Below are 21,208 nucleotides of genomic sequence, written 5' to 3' on the forward strand. Positions count from 1 at the left end.
TCACACGTGATGCAAGTCATTTCAACACTGTGCACGGAGGGCTGTATTCAGCAAGCATGGGCCTACCTTCAACCAAGAGTTGCCACCTGGCCGGTTTGTAACCAGCCTGGCCAGTTCTTGTACTGCCTTGCCAGTTGCTGGTGCAAAAATTTTGTGTGCTGAGGTTGTTTTACACTTGGGACCAACGTTTCCCTGTAAGCTGCGTGCACGTGCGGCCGTGCAGCGATCTGGGAACTACTGCACACGTCGCATGGCTAGGAGTTGGTTGGCATCTGGGTGCCACTCTGCATGCCAGGTCCACCATCTGCTGAAACTAGTGCAGCTTTTCTTGGTGCTGGAGACCAGTATGTGGGATGGACCCAAGCCTTGCCAGCAGGCAGGGGTAAGGAGCTGGGTCGGAGAGTCAGAAGCTCCTAGGAGGGGACAGTAGGAGGCTCCCTCGAAGGCTGAAGCTCCTGGATGGGTGGGTGTAAGGGCTCCTGTGTGTCTAGGTGACCTGGCAAGCATGGAGGGCTGCATTAGCTGCAGTCAACACTAGGATCCTTTTTGTTGGTGGGGAGGTGGCCAAGGGCCAGTTTCTCTGCATCTCAGAGGTGGCTGCCCGACTTCAACTCCTGAGTAGCCCCCAACAAAGTGCTTAAAGCTAGGCACGTGCGTAAATACCTTGATGAACGGGGGTCCGAGCCCTGACAGCAGAGGTTCCCTCAGTGCAGGGCCCTGCTGTTTCTGTGCAAAGGGCCACTGGGTGGATCAGAGGGGAGTTAGGTCCGTCTCAACAGGAGCATCTAAACCAGCTGGGGCGGGCGGGTGTTGCTGGTTTGCTGGCACAGATCCAGTGGTCAGCAGTTGGTGTCAGGGTTCCTTCCCCACTCTGAACTCTAGGGTACAGATGTGGGGACCTGCATGAAAGACCCCCTAAGCTTATTCTTACCACCTTAGGTTAAAACTTCCCCAAGGCACAAAATCTTTGCCCTTGGATTAGGTAAAACACTGCCACCAACAAGTGATTTAACAAACAATCAGGGAAAGGACCACCTGGAGTTCCTATTTCCCCAAAATATCCCCCCAAGCCCTTACACCCCCTTTCTTGGGGAGGCTTGAGAATAAACAAGATGAGCACAGACCAGCCTTGGATTTTTAAGACCAAAAAACCCAATTAGATTCTTAAAAAACAGAACTTTATTAGAAGAACTTAAAAAGATAAGAGAACAACTCTGTAAGATCAGAATGGAAGATAATCTTACAGGCAGTCAGATTCAAAACATAGAGAATCCCTCTAGGCAAAACCTCAAGTTACAAAAAGACAAAAATAGGAATACACATTCTTTCCAGCACAGCGAATGTCACAAGCCAAAACAAAGAAAACCTAACGCATTTTCTAACTAGGTTACTTAGTACCTTTACAGGAGTTGGAAGGCTTGCATCCTTGATCTGTTCCCGGCAAAGGTATCACATAGACAGACAAAAGCCTTCCCCCCCTCCAGATTTGAAAGTATCTTGTCCCCTCATTGGTCATTTTGGGTCAGTTCCAGCCAGGTTACCTGAGCTACTTAACTGTTTACAAGTAAAAGGATTTTGCCCCTGGCCGGGAGGGATTTTATAGCACTGTATACAGAAAGATGGTTACCCTTCCCTTTATATCTAGGACAGTTGGTATAAAGATTCTCCTCTGTCCCCAAGTCTCTGCTCCTGCCAGATGCCCTTGGCTAAGGTCTACTGGCCTTTGCCTCTGTGCCAGCTTCGTGTCCCCCGTGCCCTCCACTCCCTGTCTTGGCCTTATGCTCACACAGCCGAGTGGCTAGAGTCTTAGACTGGGAGTCAGGACACCAGAATTCTCTTCCTGACTCATCTCTCCAGGCCTCATTTTCCCCTCTGTAACATGGGAAAATATTACCCACCCTTTGTAAAGGGCTCTGAGATCAGTTACTGAAAACTGCTATGTAAGTCCTGTGTAGTAGTGTTTATTTGAATTTATGGCAGCACCTGGGAGCTCCAGTCAGAGACCAGAAAGGACCACATTACGCTAGGTGCTGTACAAACCCAGAAGAAAAATACAGTCCCTGCCCCAAAGAACTGACAAGAATAATTGCTCTAAATATGTTCTGTTCGTTCTCCCCTGTCGGTTTTAACTCTCCGGGCAAAACTTTTGCTTCAGGCTTATATATATAGTTTGTACATGTAAACTCAAAGAGGGCAAAGGAACTGTCTCTCACTGGATGTCTGTGTAACATCTAACATAATGGGGCTTCCTTTAGAGCTGATTGCCTCTGGGCGCTACTGTAATACAAATAATAAATTCGGCCAAATTTACTTCAAATATTTGTAGCATCTGCCTAACGTTAAAGCACCCGAGTCAGCCAATGGGGTGCCAGCGTTGCCAGCTTTTGTGGCATCTGGTGCTCTTCTCAAAGCCTCAGTGCCTGGAGTCATGTGATTAGGTGAGCCACTCCGCTTTCATTTTCAAACAGAAGTACATTTCTTGCCCTCGTGGCTGCAGGGAAAAGCTTGTGACCCGAGGCTCCGTAACCAGCAGGCCATTAGAAAACCCAAATGTTATTGCTTTTTTTTTTTTAAAAAAAAAACCCAGTTATTTTAAGCCACTTTCATGATAGTGCGGGCCTCACTCATGATTTTAGGATGCACGGCTGGGGTGGGGGTGCAAGATTGAACTCCTGGAAGCTGGGGGGGGGCGGTGGCTAAGTACCTTGCTGAACGGGGACCTGGAATTGCAAGATAAAACCAGAGCGAGGTGGGCTTGCTGCAACGATTGTGGTGGTGTCTTTTTGCTGCCCCTCTCTGTGGTCAGCAGGCTTCTGCGAGGCCAGGCAGAGAAGCACATTTCTGAGGCGGAACCATTATTCCCCTCACCTGGGAGATCTTTCTCAACCAGCTCCAACACCTTCTGTGGCTGCTTGTGCTCCTGGCGTGCGAGGAAAAGCATCTGTGAAGCCCCAGGGGTCTCTCCCCTTTCCATTGCAACTTTCACTTTGGTGACCAGATGTCCTGATTTGACAGGGAGAGTCCTGATATTTGGGGCTTTATCGTATACAGCCGCCTGTTACACCCCCACCCCCTGTCCTGATTTTTCATACTTGCTATCTGGTCACCCGAGCTTTAATCTTCTGAGTCTTGTGCGGCTGAAGATAAATCCTGGGTTGTTTTAACTGGCAGGCATCACAGTATTGCCATGGGTGTGTTCTTGATTCCCTGCTTTTGATTTTTAGCTCTGGTGAAAGGTGTGAGGTTGAGGACTACGTGTGGAGTGGGAAGGTCTCGCTCTAGCCGGCTAACAGGTGCAGCACTGGGAGCATCAGTGCAAACCGCACCCTAAGCAGGGGCGGTCACATGGGCCAGTGGATAGAGCCCTGCATTGCAGGAAGCGTGGGTTCTGTTCGCCGCTCCACCCTAGCCTGCTGCGTGACCTTGAGGAAGTTAGAATCATAGAATCATAGAATATCAGGGTTGGAAGGGACCTCGAGAGGTCACCTAGTCCAACCCCCTGCTCAAAGCAGGACCAATCCCCAAACAAATCATCCCAGCCAGGGCTCTGTCAAGCCTGACCTTAAAAAATTCTAAGGAAGGAGATTCCACCACCTCCCTAGGTAACCCATTCCAGTGCTTCACCACCCTCCTAGTGAAAAAGTTTTTCCTAATATCCAACCTAAACCTCCCCCACTGCAACTTGAGACCAATGCTCCTTGTTCTGTCATCTGCTACCACTGAGAACAGTCTAGAGCCATCCTCTTTGGAACCCCCTTTCAGGTAGTTGAAAGCAGCTATCATTCTTCTCCCCCTCATTCTTCTCTTCCGCAGACTAAACAATCCCAGTTCCCTCAGCCTCTCCTCATAACTCATGTGTTCCAGTCCCCTAATCATTTTTGTTGCCCTCCGCTGGATGTTTTCCAATTTTTCCACATCCTTCTTGAAGTGTGGGGCCGGAAACTGGACACAGTACTCCAGATGAGGCCTCACCAGTGTCGAATAGAGGGGAACGATCACGTCCCTCGATCTGCTGGCAATGCCCCTACTTATACATCCCAAAATGCCATTGGCCTTCTTGGCAACAAGGGCACACTGTTGACTCCTATCCAGCTTCTCGTCCACTGTAACCCCTAGGTCCTTTTCCGCAGAACTGCTGCCAAGCCATTCGGTCCCTAGTCTGTAACGGTGCATGGGATTCTGCCATCCTAAGTACAGGACTCTGCACTTGTCCTTGTTGAACCTCATCAGATTTCTTTTGGCCCAATCCTCTAATCTGTCTAGGTCCCTCTGTATCCTATCCCTACCCTCCAGCGTATCTACCTCTCCTCCCAGTTTAGTGTCATCTGCAAACTTGCTGAGGGTGCAATCCACGCCATTCTCCAGTTCATTAATGAAGATATTGAACAAAACCGGCCCGAGGACCGACCCTTGGGGCACTCCACTTGATACTGGCTGCCAACTAGACATGGAGCCATTGATCACTACCTGTTGAACCTGACAATCTAGCCAGCTTTCTATCCATCTTAAGTTCTGTGTCTCTGCTTTAATCAGTGATCTAGTGATCAATTCTGAGCGGGGACTGCCTCTCGCCGTGTGTATGTACAACGCCGAGCACTATTGGCCCGTAACCTTAGCTGGAAATTCTAGGTGCTCTAGTAATGCTGGGCCCATGAGAGATCTCCAGTGGTCTGACAAGGCTTCAGCCTGCATGGTCCTGATGCCGACGTGATCATGGCTTTCCCTAGGTTGTCAATGAGACCTGCCAACTCTTTTCCCATGGGCCGGCGAAGAGCCGCCTGCTATTGATGTGTTTATTAACACATCGGGTTTATCGGGGTTGTATAATCTTGAAACAAGGAGAGCTGGGTCAAGGCATGAAGCTCTGTGTACAAGCACAATTATCTCTGCACCTACGTTAGTTACTTTCTCTGGCACACCGCACATCGGTGTGTTGCCAGTTAATAGCACTGTATTAAAGGCACTGGGGAGGCAGCTTATGAATGATCTGGAAGAGGGAGTAAACAGCATGCTGATGAGCTTTGCAGATGATAGTAATTTGGGAGGAGCGGGATGGAGAGAGAGATGAGCAACATGGGCAGAAAACAACCAGCTCCAATTCAGCTGGGAAAAATGTGGCCAGTACACGCGGTGAAAATTAATCTGTGAGGCACATAGCTGGTGCACGGTAGGAATCTGGGGAAACAGTGTAAAACCCTACAATAAATTTTGGGACCCCCATTTAGCCGCGCATTCCTGTTCAGCAACGCACTGAACTAAGCACATGCTTCAAGTTAAGCATGTGTTTAAGTGTTTTGCTGATCAGGGACAGACGTGAGCATTGCTGGACTGGGGCCGAGGAGAGTATTTACAGGTTACAGTGCTCTGATATGAGCAGTGGGGGTGTAATTAAGACGGAGGCCAGCAGCACATAAGGAACGTGTTTTGGAGCAGATGTGAAGGCACATTTCTCAGTTTGCTCCAGCACTTTCAAGTAAAGCTCTGCTCCGAAAAGGGCCTGTATAAAAATAGCCCCTTCTTATTTATCAGAGCTCTCTCCTGTGTGCATCCAGGTCTGATCTGCTCGCTGCACTGACCAGAGACACCTCTTCATTGCTCTCCACTCCTGGTATTGCTGCCGAGCTAAGAGAGAACCAGTTGGAGCCTGTGTCTTCTTATGCAGCATCTTCCGCGTTGCTTACTGATGCCTTGATTCAGCATGTACTTAAGTCCCATTGACCTCAGTCCATGCTGAATGCTTTAACGTCGGGCCAGACTTTTAAAGGTATTTCGGCACCTGCCAAAGATTGGTGCCCAATGGGATTTTCAAAAGCACCTAGGTGTCTAACCCCCAGAGGTACTTTGGAAATTCCAAGTAGGCCCCTCTCTGCACTTTAGGGTTCCTAAGGACCTTTAAAAATTTGGCACTTAGAGTCTTAGAGAATTCCAGTCAATCAATTACACCTGTGCAGACTGACTGGTGACTGCACAGGTGTCATTGAGGGCAAAATCTGACCCTCGGACTCTTGATTGCAGGTTACGAATGATATACCAGAAGGAAATCTGATCCCAGGCTGAACTGGCAGTGGTGGCAGTTAGGAAAAAACCTCATCCCTTGACCTGGAAACTACACATGTTTGATCCGGGGTCCCTGAGGGATAATAAACGTCATGGGAATTGTAATCATAATTAATATGGATCATAATAATACTTGGCATCTACGCCAGCTCCAGGAGTTCATTGTGAAAGGGTCACTTTTCAGAGCTGATGAGCACTTTAGTTTTGCAATCTGGAAATTGCTGGAGTGGGGCTAACGGTGCTCAGGAGTGGCTTGGTGATGTATAAGGACAGAGACCACTGGGAACACATTGAAACCCGCAGTGGTTCAGTTCACTAGCACTGATCAGGAGATCATGTACCCTGACAACTCCTAACCCGAATAAGCCGACTCTCCAGAATATTGATTCATAGAATCATAGAATATCAGGGTTGGAAGTGACCTCAGGAGGTCATCTAGTCCAACCCCCTGCTCAAAGCAGGACCAATCCCCAATTTTTGCTCCGATCCCTAAATGTCCCCCTCAACGATTGAACTCACAACCTTGGGTTTAGCAGGCCAATGCTCAAACCACTGAGCTATCCCTCCCCCCTGATTCACACCAGCTGTGCTGTGGCTGGTTTGCCCACCTCCCGTGTGGAACAAAGCCAGGTGTTGCAGATCAGACACACTCGTTGGGAGCGGGATCAGAACTCTGTCCCTTGAGCCCCGGCACACAGGCCTGCTGTGGTATCCGCAGAGCCCTTTGACTTCTCGGTGGGCTTGTCGCTCAATGGCAGTGACTCACCCATGATGTTACGTTCTACTGGAAACCATGCCTGACTGGGGCTGACGTACCTGTAAAGCTCTATTGCTAGAAGAGCAGATGGCGGTGCTCCTTTGCATGGTTGGTGTCGTTGGGTGTAAAGGCAACGCAGGGCGCGTGGTTGAGTTGGCCATTCTGGCATCCATGTGTCTTTGTCTCCCTCTTGTGGGTTGTCCGTGTCTAGAAGCCCTCGAGTTTGCTAGAGCCTTTGTATTAAGAAATGGGGCTCTTTCACTCAAGTAGTAGCAGTGCCTGCTTTTTGAGACCCAAAGGTCGTGGGTTTGATCCTTGCCACTGCTGACCCATTTAGAGGGGTTGCGTTATGTTGTTTGTAGTCATGGATCCATGGGATAGATCTGAGAGTAAAGGGTCCATCTCCAAGGTATCATCAAACTTAAGCCCCCCCCCACACCCACAACACTTGTAGGCTGAGACCAAGCAGAGGAGACTTCAGCCCAAAGGGCTCTCTTGTAGTCAACTGCACATCCAATAGACAGCTGCCAGCAGCTCCTAGGTCACGTGAGAGAGGGAGCGATTGCTCAGAGAAGGGACTTTTGCAAAGCCTCATCCAGAGTGGTTCTTCATAGAGACTCCAGAATGCATCACAGACTGGACGCAGGTAGGCAGTGCACAGGGGGGTCACGCTCCTTTCCTCGGATAGCTACCACCTCCTCCTCCCCAAACTTTTCTGATCCTCCACCCTCGTTAGTTATTTCTCGCCTCCCGACCTACCTTTCATGTTGCTGTGGTCTCTCTTCAAGGCATTGTCCTATTGTGAGGTATTTTGCATTTGTTTGCTCTTGCGTTGCTCTAAGTGGTTCAAGATGTCTCCACTTGCTTCCGGAGCAGGACAGTAAATACTAACATGATATTGGGCTGCGCTCAGGCCAGAATCCACTGGAAGGGTTTAGGACAAATTGGATTTGCAAATCTCTAACGGGTCCCTCTGTCCTGAGCAGAGCCGAACAATTCAATCCTCGGCAGAAGCTTTCGTGAGCCAGCAACTTCTGTGCAGAAAGGATTAGGAGGGAAAGGGCAGAATTACAAATTGCTTTCCTTGTGGCATGTAAACTGTAATCCCCCAGCATGAAGGACATCCAAGGTACTGCCTTTAACCCTCCACATATATCGTCCTATCTGCATGTTTCCTATCTTAGGTCTGGTCTACATTTAAAAGTGAGGTTGATTGTAGCTATGGCGCTCAGGGGGTGTGAAAAATACCCGCCCCCCCCCCCGAGCATACTAGCTATGCTGACTTGACAGTGTAGATACGGCCAATTGATGGAAGAAGTCTTCCGTCAATCCACCGCTCCGAGAAGTGGATTACCTGCCGTGATGGAAAAATCCTCTTGGTCTCTGCAGGAAGCATCTCTGCTACCATGCTGTGCCACTGTAGGGTCCCTAGTGTAGACGTGACCGTAGATTCCTGGATATACTGGGAGAAAGGGGTTCCCCTTGCAACTCCCAGACATCCTCTCTGCCAGCATTCCAAACTCCATCGCTGGCCTGGCTTGCAGGGGTGTCATAAGTACCTGCTTTGTTTTGTAATGCGTACTTGCCATTACACAGTGCTTACCTCTGGGACTGAATGATGTCCCAGGTCAGGCGTTTGGAGGCTGGTCGCAGCGGTGTTAGTTTGGGTTCTGCAGCTTTGCAGCGCGTTAAGGCCCAGATTTAAAAAAAAATAAAACTTCAAAGTCAGGCCCTTACATCCATTCCGTAACCCCTAAATAAAGGCCTCAATGGCAGCTCTTGAGTTGGTAAATCAGCCACGAACTTAGGTGTCTAAATGCGAGTTGAGGACCCAATTTTAGGCATCGATTTTGGAGAAATTAGGAATTAATCTCTAGCGCCGAGTTTCTCAGCGGGGGGATTGGGAACAGCTGGCAGGAGGTTGCAATCACCCTCTTTCTGTCCAGAGCTGGATCAGGGAGGAGGGCAGAATGTATGGGAGGAGGGGTCCGGGCACTTTTGTTATGTTGTAAGGTGCGGTCCTAGTGGGGAAAGGGCTGAGAGCCCCGCCAGCGGTGAACCAGGACAACTGGCCTTGTGTCTGGCCCAAGGCACTTTTGAGAGGCTGTTCAATGATGGGCAACCCAAGGTGTAGGACCCAGGCTTTAAAAGTGACCCGCAAAGGGAAAACTGCTTCTTTCTGATGGATGAAGGCTTGGGAAGGAGCATGCTCTGAGGTGGTGGAAGGTTTTTTTATTTGTTTGTTTCACTCGTTAGAAATGTAGGTGTCATCTGGGCCCAGTTCTCCCCTGCCTGACACCCTGGGCCATCACTTACCCCATGGGGGCAAAACACTCTGGAATGTTAATGGTTTACTCTCCCCTTGAATCAGCATAGGAAGAAGCCAGGCAGTGGAGGCTGGCCCCAATAGGCAGGGCAGACCGCTGGAGATATTAAAGTAGGCGATTGACTGGTGAGTCCCTAGACTATCAGGTTGAGATGGGAGAGACCAGGAGGGCGAGGTGATATCTTTTATTGGACCAACTTCTGTTGGTGGAAGGGACAAACTTTTGAGCTGCATGGAGCTCGTCTTCAGGACTGGGGAAGAAAGCAGGAGTTGAGACGGGGCAGTCAGAGGATGTTAGAGTGGTAGCAAAGGTGTAAGAATTGTTGTTGGTTTTTTTGCATCAGTTTTTCTCCTAGAAGTTGGGGAGGGTTTTTGCAATTCCCTTTGGTGGGACATCTCGGTGCATAACTGTGCCAGAGAGGGAATTCTCTGTGGTGGGAGCTGCCAATGAACTTGTGGAACTGGAGCATAAATCATCAGGGCCAGATGTTATTCAGCTGAAAGAAACTAAGTGTGAAGTCCCAGGGGTGGAAATGCTCAGGAGTCACTTCTCACAGGTCAGTGGAGTTCCGACAGTGTGGAACCAGGATGGAGGAAACAAGAATTGGCACACAGCCCACATAGTGTGCTTAAAACCAGTAACTTCTGCCCTATTACCTACAAGAAGAGAATTAATTTACCATCAATGGAATAAAGCGATGGGACTGATTCTGATCTCACCTAACTTCCTTGATCTTACTCCTGCTTTACACCAGTGTAAGAGATGGCTCTGGCCCAATGGCTTAAATGGTCCCATCAAGATGCACACATACCATAACTCGGTAACCTTGACATATTCCCCTTTAGTGGCTAGTCCATATAAAAGGGTAATGATCTACTACTGCTACTAACTGTTTGAATTGCTTCTTTAGCTCAAGGGGTAGAGCCCTTTGCTGTAGTGCTGAAAGGTCTGTGTTCAGTTCCCCAAGGAGAACGGCTTTATCTCTTGCCCCTCTGTCCCCCCCAAAATTCCAGTATTGTTGCTCTCACCTGTCTAAAATTAGATCGGACGTTCTTTGCATTTGCCCTGGAAATGCCTAGCACAATTTTGGTTGCCCTGTGAATAATATTTAGTAACACTTCCTGAAGATCAGGGAAGTTGCTTGTCAGGGGCCTAGTTTCAGAGAAGGAGCCAAGGAAAATGCCAGGCACAATTAGATGTGACGAGTCTAATCTTGGCAAGAGTGGAATGGGCAGGAAGCCTGAGGACAGAATGAGGATGTGCAACCCTGGGCCAAGTTTGGGCGAAACCACCCTGGCTTTTGTAAAGGGAAGCTCATACTCTCTGAACTATTGGAGGAGACTGGAAGAGCTAGTCAAAGGTGGCCCAGTGTACTTAGTGCGCTTGGAATTGCAACAATTTATAAAAAGGTTAATACGGAAAATAAATAACCATGGGGGACAGGGCATAGTCTCCTGGTTGATCTCAAATAATAACACCTCTTTACATCAATAGGTCTCAAAGCGCTTTCCAAAGGAGAAATGTGTCCCATTTTACAGAGGGGGAAATGAGCGGCCAAGTAGTTTGCCCACAGTTCCCCAGCAGGCCAGCGCTAGGAATAGAACCCAGGTTTCTAGAGTCTCAGTCTAGATCCAGTAGGCCACACAACCTCAAAGTTGTTTCAGGATCAGGTCTGAACTTAAGTGGATTACAGAATCATAGTGTCTGGGAGCTCTAGTGCGGACAGGAAGCAGAACGTTGTGGATCATCTCTGGACCAGGAGCTGGACAACTGAAGGTAGTGAGAATGCCAGAGTAGGGCTGGACACAAGACAGTCAGGTGAAAGATTCTAAGCTCCTCTTCCCCCTCTCTAGTACACGCTGCTCCCAATGGTCAGGTTATACACTGGAATTATCCTTTTATTTCTTGGAGTATTTCAAAGCAGAGCTCCAACAAGTGAAGGAGTGAACGAAAATTCTTCCTTTGGGCTGTACAGAGGCATTTCTAGCACTTATAGATCCCCTGGTTGATGGGGCCATTAAAATAAGTTTGGGAAATTTAATGGCCTGTGACTTTTGCCATTTTTTTTGTTCCATGAAAAATGACACTTTCCATGGAAAAAATGGTCCACCTGCCCCATGCGACACAGCTAAAATTGAGCTGGATGGCTTGTTTCTGCCGGGTCGGAGTCAGGAACATGTTGTAATACGTAGAAACATTGAGACGACGGAAAAGAGTATGAAATGTAATAATGTGACAGTCCTTGGCCTGGAGGGACAGGGAAGGGCAACAAAGTGATTGGCGCTGTGGATGGGATGTGGCATCTAGGGTCCGATACTGGGGCCCCATTGTGCTTGGGGCTGTACAAATACAAAGGTTGCGTCTAGACGAGGCAAGTTGGTTATGCGTGAAAACGTTGGCTAATACGATTTTGCACGTGGTTTTGCACCTAATGTAGGCAAGTCTGCCACCTTTAATAGCATGTCGGCTGGTCAGGGTTGACTCTAGTCTCCAACCATGACTGGTGAACACTTGTTAAAGTGCTGTATCTAAAATCATGGTCCCTAATGTGTTTTCAAACACAGCTGATTGCCCTCGTGTAGACAGGCCTCTGACTCTCATTTGAGCCCAAGCCTTCCTTCCGTCCACAGGCAGGTCAGTAAGCACTCAGGACCTAGGTCCTAGGACCTTGCTGGGGTGGATGGTTAGGGTAGGTCTACACTGCAAGGGAAAAACCCAGTAGCAACGAGTCTTTCAAACAAAAAGAGTCCGTTGACCCAGGATCCTGGTGCTAACGTAGCCCCGTAGACGATCTCGCTCAGGCTGCAACCTGGGTTCTGAGTCCCCACCCCCCATCAGGCTTCAGAGCCGGAACATCGATGTGGCTTTTTTTAGCCCCGTTGCATGAGCCCAAGTCAGCTGACCTGGGCTCGAAGGTTGCCCTAGATGTTTTTGTTCTGCAGTGTAGTCGTGCCTTCAGACCCCAGGTCCCGTTGCGTCTCAGGGCCAGGCCCTGTCATTTTGCAATGTGGATACAGGTAAAGCCTCAACCCCCCATCAGAAGGTCCGCATAGAGTGGATGTGAGACCCAGCCCCAGCAATGGTCAGGCTTAGGGTTGAACGGCAGTGTGACCAGGGCACTGGGCTGGAATTCAGAAGACATGGGTCCCATTCCTGGCTTGGCCACTGATCTGCTGGGTGACAGTGGGCAAGTCACTTCCCACCCTGAGTCTGACTTGTCCATTTAGATTGTGGACGTAGAGCTCCCAGTATGACGGGGCTGTGATCTTAGTTGTGACCTCTCAGTGCTCCTGCCATGTAAATAATAATTGGGTCACTTAACTATAGCCCGGTGACTTTAACACTTGGCTCACCTCACCTATAGGCTCCTAGTTCAACCTCCAACCTACAAGCACTCAGATGTGCATGGTCTTCCTCTTGCTGCAGACCCTCTGCCTGTCAACAGGGCCGCCAGACACCAGGAAGGGGGTTGTGCTTGCTGGTTCCACCTCTTGGAACCCCCTGGGCTAGAGGGTTTCTCTGAGCCTCACAGAATCATTTGGATAACAAGGTGGTCCTATGCTACTCACTCAGTTGACTGTTCCAGCCACCCAAGCCCCATTTCTCCAGACCCCTAGGATCCAGATGGCAGCCAGGCTGGTGTCTCCTCCCGCTTCAGCTGTGCCTGCCCAGGGTTCCTCAACCCTGCGGGATGCAGAACCTTGAACCCTCCGATCTGGTGATAATCAGAGGACCAGCACCCAAGGGCACTCAACAGGCTTTTGTGGCTTATTATCTAGCACCCGAATAAAATCTTGCATGGCTAATTTGCTAAGTTCCTTTGTAAATAACACCATGCCAAAGCAGCAAGCCATTGTGTAACACCTGCTGGCACTGGATCTGATCTGTGTTTAAAGAATGCAGATGCCTGAGGGAGAGCATTCTCTCTAGCAACCTTCTTTGTGTTGGGCCATGCCCAGAGATTTCTATTCTCTCCTCCCTCATTCTTTACTGGTGCTGACAAGAGAATAACAGCAGGATCTATATTGCCTTGGCCATTCTATTACTTATTCCGACACGGGGTGGGCATGATCCTCAGGGTCGTTGCCACAGCAACCTGGTGGTGTGTGGTTAGGAAAGAAACCATAGAGCAGCTGTGGACCAGTGGGGTGGGAAAGCAAAAGGAGTCGTGTCCCGTGGCTATGATGGAGTCTTCATCCATCATGGTTGGCCAAGCCCACAGTTGACATGAGAAAGTTTAACTTCAAAGGCAGCGAGCTTGGTGGTTTTGCTTCCAGCCTTGAAATTTGCAAGACAAATGCCAGCATTCCTAACCCTTTCCTCATTCACCCTCGTTACCTTCAGTGCTGGCCTTGCCTATCTATGGACCAGGGGCTGGACAGCCAAAGGGAGCGAGGGGTGCCACCAGCAGGGCTGGACGAAATGTGGAGGCAAAGGGAGGGCTATGGAAAGAAGACAGCATCACGTCTGCAATGCAGTAGTGCCTACGGGTCATCAACCAACATTAGCTTGTCGTGCTAGGCTGTGTACAGTTATACAGCTGCCCCAAAGACCAGACAGACCTAATGTAGGCAAGTCTGACACCTTGTCTCCAACCACGACTGGTGAACACTTTTAAAGTGCTGTACCTAAAATCATGGTCGTGTAGACAGGCCTCTGACTCTCATTTGAGCCCAAGCCTTCCTCACTTGAGCCCAAGACCAAGGGTGAAAGGGGAAGCCAGCTCCGAGAGGGGAAGTGACTTGCACAAGGTCACGTAGCAGATCAGCGGGGATTAGAACTGACGCCTTCTGATTCCCAGCCTAGTACCCCTACCTATTGGGCCATACTGCCAGCATCCGAGCCTAGGTGCATCTGCTCCTCTTACGTGCAAGGACACAGACCATGCACAGGGACGTTTCTCTTTGGCCATCAGGGCCCGGCAGCCTGATGATGGCGCAAGGCAGCCATGCAAGGAAATGGCCAAATAAAACGTGCCATCCACGTGGGTCCTTAGTGACATGAAGGAACGTTCCACACGGGGCCCTTCCCCTTCCCCCTCCTCTGCCCTCCTGCCAGTGCCATTCATTTCTTACGCTTTGTAAAGAAGGGTGGATATCACTTCCTGAACTGGCCTTTATGGAGGAAATCTAGCAGCATCAGGGGCGAGGACCAGACAACAGAGTCTGCAAAGAGGTTCTCTCCCTAACTCTGTCAGCTGCATATTTTGCCTGATTAGCAAAATAAGAACCAGAACTGGACCTCCTGGGAAGGAATGCAAAGGCGACCCGGCTGCCTCCCAGATAGCTAGGCTGGGCCTCTGTGTAACAACCCCTTCTTCATGGTTAGGAGCTTGTCTGCTTTGCCAGGGGAACCGCACATGGTCAAAGGATGTAAAATAGGAGGTCCCCCCCACAGAGATCCCCCTTTGGGAGAAATGGAGAAATGTTCCAACCAGCTGACTCCTCCCCAATATCCGGCGTGCAATTGTGAATTTAATATGATCCTAGTTCCAAAGTGGATCCGATTTGTGCTTCCTTCTCCCATGTGAACATCAGGACCCTGCCTGCGCCTCCTTATTCCCACGGGGCCTACATTCACTCCAAAGCAGAGGGGCCTGTGTACCACTCAAGTTCCACTTTGAAGGCTAAAGTGCGACTTGCAAGAAGTGGGGCCTAGGTCTTCTGCTGGTCCCCTCTGCCCAGGGGTAAATTTAACCCCAGTGGGGAGGAGGGTTGTACTCTGGAGGAACTGGAAGATCAAATTGCTGATCAAATTTGCAGATGAGATGATTGGCAGAGTGTTGAATTGTGACAAGGGCAAGTCACTTGGGCAGGGCGATACGGATTGCTTGGGAAACAGTCCAATACTGTGTATATACAGTCAAATGTACATCGGTCTTAACATACGTCTTACGAACTCTCACTGTGATGCTCTGGCAAAAAGGCCTTATGTGATCCTCGGATGTATGGACACTGGCATATGGAGTAGTGGTGATATCATCTCTTTACATGGCATCTGTGAGCCCATTGCTGGGATACTGTATTCATTTTTTGGTGTCTGTAGTTAGAAACAGATGTTGCAAAATTGGAGAGGATTCCGAAAAGAAATACAGAAATGATCAGAGGTGTGGGAAACAGACCTGGCACTGAGATTTAAGGGAATCCGTCTGCTTAGTTTCTTGAAAAGGAGGTAAAAAGGTGATTTCATCACAGTCTATAACTAGTTACGCAGGGAGCAGAGATCTGATACTAGAGGTCTTTGTAATCTAGCAGACAATGGCATAACAAACTCTGGGGCTACATGTAAACCCAGCATTGGTTGATAAAGATCCAGATTAGCTCAATTGATATAAGCCAAGTTTAAAGCAAATTAAGAGTTTCCACACTCTGTTGTGCACCGGTATCACTAAATTGTTTTTTTAGGCCAACTTAAGGTTAAATCAATGCATCTTTGACTATAGACGTGGCCTGATTTAGGAGATGAATAGGTTGTGACTATACCAGGCTGGGTTCTGCAGATCAGGGTGTGAATTTAGCTCACGTAAGCTTATGCGCAAATAAATTTGTTAGTCTCTAAGGTGCCACAAGTCCTCCTTTTCTTTTTATAAATTTCTTGCTTTACTCTTTATCCTACATTATTTGCCAGACTGTTTTTGCGTTTCTTGACCCATCGCTCATGATATCATGTATTCAAATAAGCGCATTTTTGATTGGGCACATGGGTCACATGATATGTTTCTGTTCCATGATTGGATAAGTCTGCTTTTCTATCCCCTGCACCTCATATATTCATTTACCCTGGTGCAAAAATGTAACCACTGCCTATCATGCTCCTCAGTGTCGTCTGATTGGGCTCCCCGCTCTCTGTATCCACCTGTTGTCTCTTGTCTTAGATTGGAAACTCTTTGGGGCAGGGACTGTCTTTTTGTTCTGTGTTTGCATGTGCCTAGCACAGTGGGGCTTCTAGGTGCAATCCAAATAATAAATGATGATGATACCTGTAACAGGGTGGCTTGACCCTTGAGGGCTGGGGCTAGGCAACTCTGATTACATTGCAGAATGAGTCCCACCTGAGAGCGAGATGGGTGATTGCCCTATAAAGAGCATCAGGAGGCTGCCATGAAGAGAGGGAAAGTTCAGAAAATGGTAGAGACACTGTAGAGAATGTGAGGGCTCCCGCAGTGTGGCAGAGGAACCCAGGGAGGGAGAGGCTGCACTGAGGAAACCCAGATGGAGTTTGGGCCTAGAGGCCAGAGACAGGAAGCTGAGCTCCAGCCAGGAAGAGCTGGGGGGACGGGCTGTGAGAACAGAGTGGGCCAGAAGGAGAGCTCTGGCAGTGAGAGAAGACACCAGAGCTGTTGTTTTGCCATGAACTTCGTTTTGGGGCCCTGAGGATTAAGAACTGTTGTGTTATTAAGCCAGCCCCAGGCAAGGGGTGTGTGTGTGTGTTGTTATCCATGTGAAAGCCTGTGTTCAGTTCTTAGGGGGACCGCAGGAGAGGGCCAAAAGGGGCAGGGTGCCTGCAAGGTGACCCCTGGCCCCAAGGGGGTGCTCAGCAAATGGCTACCCCGCTCCAATACCAGATCAGAACAGTAGCATTTCACGCCCCTTTGTGTTGGTGCAAATGACGGCACCAGGTGCAAGGGGGCCGTTGAGCCAGCTTTCCCAGGCAATGGTTGCGATTGCAAATTTGAGACTTACTTTTTTTGCAAAATTGGCTTAAAATGTCCTGCTTCTGCCAATGCTTCTGCTCATAAACTCACTCGCGAGATGCTAACGCCGGCGGGGCAAGAACGGAGTCGCAGCACATCCATTTCAACATCCAGACAACCGTTTGCTGGGGGAAACTGGTACTAGGTGCATGCTGCAAACCAGGGAGGCATCGACCAGTGCTTCTGGACGGAGCCACCTTCTCCTGTGTGGCAGGGACCTTGTTGCATTTGCACAGCTGTTCCCAGATGTTAAACCACCCCAACTGCAATTCACGACGCGTGTAAATTTCATGTCAGGGTAGGAACGCCACAGCTTGCTGCTGGTTAGCATGTCCTGCCGATGGTGTTTCCATCCTGCCTGGAATGCTAGAAATCCCCTAACATAGTTGCGGTCTTCTTCTTGTCTGTGATCCTGCAAATCTGGGATGCGTTTAGCTGCTGTGGTTTCGTGACTTCACTAGATACAAGGAGGCGGAATATCCACTGGGGCTCTGCAGAAAGGCTTTTATTGTCATCCAAAAGGCTTCTCCAGAGAAGGGGTCGGGGATCGAGGGAAAAGGGGTCAGTCTTAGGGAGGCTGGCCTCTGAGGAGGGGCACTAGGGAAAAGTGGGGGGTGGGAGGAAAAGGCTTTTGTGTTTGCTTTCACATTGGATGGTTTTCACTTACGACAGGAGGGAAAGCGGAACCATCTGTGGTGCACCGAAGCTCTGGTTTTGCTTAGGCTTGGGTGGAGATGGCCTGAGAAGAACGAGAAAGAAACAATAACAAGTCACCATGTGCGTGCGTCTAAAATATTCTTTCCAAGAACATGTAGCAGTATGGCCAGCCCCAGGTGATCAAGTCATGGGTTGGGCCCCTCCGTGATCCTGAGATGGCCTTAAAAATCATGCAGTTTAAAGAATAGTACATTTGGGGTTCTTTTTGTGTCTGATTTATAAACCTTTAGGGGGTCACACTCTGTTCTCATTTACAAGCTAGTCCTCCAAGGGCTAGAAACTTACTTTTTGTTTTTCAATGGGAGCTGAGGTTGATGTGTAATCCCGGGACTCCGGCAGCTGGAGCTTCAAGAAAAAACACCAAATATGATGCATTTCGTGATTAAAAAAAAAGTTGGTACCACTGGGGTAGCCTTGGTTCCCTCTGGCCACCTCCTCCCATCCTGCAAACACCACTGCTGTTGTGTCGGCAACCTCTCTTTGCTAGGACTGGGTAGGGTCATGTATGGGGATGGTGGCCACTCCCTGACGTCGATCCTGAGAGGAGCCTCCAGGCCGGAGGACGTGGGAAGAGGCTGCTGTAGGGGATTCCAGGCAGAGGAGCCATGACTAGGCCTCACTGACTCCTGCCTGGCTGCTTCTACCTCCTGGGCTGGGAGATCCGGTGTGTGGGGGGGAAATCTTGCTGTGTGCCTCTGGGTTGGAGGAGATGTCTGGGGTTGGGGTGCGGGAGTGGGATGCATGTCCCTATGTATCGTGTATCTTGGAAGATTTCTCTGTTCGCATCTGGGGAAGCTTTGGGGGATAATCTGGGCTGGCTTGGCAGGTGAGGAAGACGGTTTTGCCCTTGGCAGATCTGGCTGGTGGAACAGGCTTCATATCAGTGTTGGGGCGGAGAATTAATTGCTGGGCTGGGGGGTGGGCAGATGTGGGGGTGAGAGCTCCAGCTGTGGAAGGGCCAAAATCACCATCCTCAATAAATATGGTTTTCGACCAGAAAGTCAGGTCGAAAAGGGGACCTGGCAGTGTCCAGTCAGATGTGCTGACCGGACACCAACAGTCCGGTTACCACGGGTGGGTGGGGGGGAGTGGCAGCCTGGCGCCTGGCCCTGAAGCAGCGGCTCCTGTGACAAGACACAAACACCCGCTCGGGAGGCCCCTCTGAGGAGGATGGTTTGCAGGGCTGTGGCAGAGGACAGCGTGCAGGGGTGGGGGCATGGCGAGCAGGGTAAAGGGCTCCCAGCGGGCACAGAACATTCCCCGGGATGGAAGGAACGTGAGCTGCCCCACCAGCCAGTGCTTCCCCTGCCCATGCTCTCAGGCAGCTCCAGGGCAGGGAGAGCTCGAGCGGGCGGGGATGGGCGCTGCTGGGCAGGCAGCTCAGAGGGGGGTGGGAAGGTGCCAGGCAGGAAGGGGCGCATCCTAGCTCGCCAGGGGGGCTGCCTGGTTGCTCGCTCTGCTGACCTGCCCTCCCAGGTGGCCTGCTGGAGCTGGGGTTTGCAACTCATGCTGGAGCAGAGGGGGAGAGCAGCAAGGGATGGGCAGAGGAGCGAGTGTGGGGAGTCTTGGGGGAGAGGCAGGGCAGGGTGGGCCCTTGGCAGAAGGGGGGGTGGGGGTGGACACACACACACACAGAGTAGGACAAAATCAAAAGTCAGAGCAAAACACCTACTATAACCTTATAAAAAAACTCATGCTTTTTGGGGGCAGAGGGGGATTCCTGATTTTTGAACACGTGAATTTAGCTTTACGCTGCAGCAGGCTCTAGCTTCACTGTATGGGTCTTGTTTCACTTTGGGCAGCTTTTGCCTTGTTCTGGGATTTGCTTGGTTCTCCTTTCAATTCGGGGGGGGTTTATAAGCAATTAATTTCCCAGAAGTGGGTCAGTAACTTGAGAGTTTAGTTTCTTTCGCGCGCCTTTTTTCCCCCTTCTTCCTTTCCCTCCTCCCCCCAGTTTTCCCAAAGGAACTTTTTTTCCCCTCATTCCTGGTAATGTATTTCTTTGAACTGCATACAGCCCCCATCTGGGAGGCCAGGCCATCCACCCGAATGTTGGCACTTTGCTGCGTTTAGATTATTGGCTGACAGACATTCTCTACTCTCTTGGTATTGTCTTTGCGAGCTGTTAATTCAGGCGGCTTTTCGGACGGGATCATTACTGCGTCAATCTGCTCATCCTCAATTGCTAGGCCACGCCGTACAGGAGTCGGGTTTTGCTGTAGGGGCTGCAGCTCGGAGGAGCCACCTCGCAGCAAATGCTGGAGTTATTTTACTAGTATGTTGATCCTGAGTGGAAATTGTTTAATGCCGCTTGAGTGAGTCATGAAGGGCCAGGATTTCAAAGCAGCTCAGCTCCCATTTAAGGCACTAAAATAAATAGGGTGGCAGGTGGAAATTCTCTTTGATGTTCCAGTAAGGCCTTGATCTTGAGAGAGGCTGTTGGCACCATGAGAGTGGTAACTTTTTGTCCTTATGAATTATTACAGTATGGCGTTCAAAAATCATGCCAAGCCCCAAAATTATGAGCTTGGCTTAAAAATCAGGAGATATAAAAAATATAATACATGCTGGGTTTCTGTTTGCCTTTGGTTTTGTAAGCCTTTCGCAGTCATGTTCCCAAGCTGTTTTCCCCCTATTGCTGAGGCCTAGAAACTTACTTTTCCCCCCTTTAATTAGAAGCTGAGTAGACTCCAGGAGCTGGGGCTTAAAGAAAAACATTCGATGTCATAAGACTTTCAATAAACATCTGTTGACAAAAATGGAAAATGGTTTGGAAAAGAAGTATGAGGATGATCTGAAGTCTGGAAAGCCTGCCCGAAAATAAGAGAGATGCTCAATTTGTTTAGTGGATCCAAGAGAAGGTAAAGAGGTGATTTGATCATGGTCTATTAGTGCCTACACAGGGAAGAGAATTCTATTAGTAGATGTCTTTTTAGTATAGCAGGAAAAGACATAAGGAGATCCAGTGGTTGGAAGCTAAAGGTTGACAAATCCAGACTAGAAATAAGGCATAATTTTTTTGAACAGTGAGGATAATTAACCATTGGAGCAATTTACCAAGGAATACGGTGGATTTTATGTCACCTGAGGTCTTTAAACAGGGCTGGATCTCTTTTTAAAAGATTCTACCCTTTAGAAATGTTTCTTTTTGGCTCTTTGGTTTGAAACAGTGTTTTGATTTTAAATTTGGTCAGTTTAAAAAAAACACACACACAAGAAGGGGTGAAAAACATCTGAATGCAAATAAAAACCTTGGGAGGGGGAGGGGGAATAGCTTCAGTTGACTTGAATTGATTAAAAAAACAAAAACAAAATATTTGTTTCAGGTCTATTCAAAATGTTGGTCATTTCAAAATGAAATTTTTTGATAGGACAAAAATAAATTTGAAAAAAGTTGTTTGAGTGCAAATCAAACTGGATTTTCTTTTGAATATTTTGGTTTGGCCCCTGAACAGTAAATAATATTATTCACTCAGATCTAGAACTTGTTGGAGCTGGGCAAAATACCTTCAGCCAAGAGTAAATTTGCTGGGAAATCCATTTGGGGACACTGAACTTTTCATTTATTCTAGTTGAATTCGGTGACTGTTTCCTCCAAAAAACAAACAAACAAGCCCCCTGAAAACAAACATTTGGAAACATCAAACTGGTTTGTTT

General features: G+C 49.0%; 1 protein-coding gene across 1 annotated transcript in view; it reads left to right on the forward strand.

Annotated features, from left to right (window-relative positions):
• Positions 1 to 21,208, forward strand: part of NRTN (neurturin) — a 74,397-nt gene that overhangs the window by 15,351 nt on the left and 37,838 nt on the right. The window lies entirely within an intron of this gene.

Source organism: Lepidochelys olivacea, assembly GCF_965140295.1.
Source record: "Lepidochelys olivacea isolate rLepOli2 genome assembly, chromosome: 25".
Classification (NCBI taxonomy): Eukaryota; Metazoa; Chordata; order Testudines; family Cheloniidae; genus Lepidochelys; species Lepidochelys olivacea.